The following is a 695-nucleotide window of genomic DNA, read 5'->3' as shown; positions in this document are numbered from 1 at the left end:
AGCGTTCACACTGCACACGGTTGATGTCCGGCAGTGCGTTCCAGTAGCGGTGTGTCTGCAGCAGTGCAGAGATCGTTTCCGCACCGAGTCTATGTTTGCTGTGATACACGCGCTGAATTAAAATGACAGCACATTGTTTGCAGTACATATGAAAACGAAAATGTAGCAATTGCAACATAAATACATATAATTAAAGTATACGGTCTTTCAGTCAACACATATGGCTTGTTGGCTAGGTTTAAAGGGAAAGAGCACTTTTAGATAAACAAGGCAATAATAGATGACACTAGTGGAGGTAGAAAAACAAAGTTCTTCATGAACCGCAGGATTGCTTGTAATAAATATTTAAACGCAAAAGGAAAGGCAGTAGAGCTGACTATTTCTGTCAATGGTAAGTTTGTGATAACGTAAGAAAAGTAGTTTAAATGTTTTGCCACTTGCTTGAGAAACTTAATATATAAATCTAGAATTAAATGCAGAAGTAAAAAGCATTGAATGATGTGTTGCTTATATTTATTGTGTTAAAACATGTCTGTAAAAGATTGTATTACTGCACTGTGTAAAAAAAGAATTGCAATGCTGAAAAAGAATTTTCAGTGACAATGTTTGGATTCGAAATCAAAATAATGGATAAATGTTGTGTTTGTGGTAAACAGCCACGGATCAGTAGCGGACTCCTGTGTGAAAGCTGCTTC

The 695-nt window shown here is 36.5% G+C and overlaps 1 protein-coding gene across 7 annotated transcripts in view; it reads right to left on the bottom strand.

Moving 5' to 3' along the window:
- Positions 1 to 695, bottom strand: part of LOC107713535 (protein polybromo-1-like) — an 18,464-nt gene that overhangs the window by 14,761 nt on the left and 3,008 nt on the right. The window lies entirely within an intron of this gene.

Source organism: Sinocyclocheilus rhinocerous, unplaced genomic scaffold (assembly GCF_001515625.1).
Source record: "Sinocyclocheilus rhinocerous isolate Xijiao unplaced genomic scaffold, SAMN03320098_v1.1 scaffold57, whole genome shotgun sequence".
Lineage (NCBI taxonomy): Eukaryota > Metazoa > Chordata > Actinopteri > Cypriniformes > Cyprinidae > Sinocyclocheilus > Sinocyclocheilus rhinocerous.
This window is presented reverse-complemented; position numbering and strand designations above follow the sequence as displayed.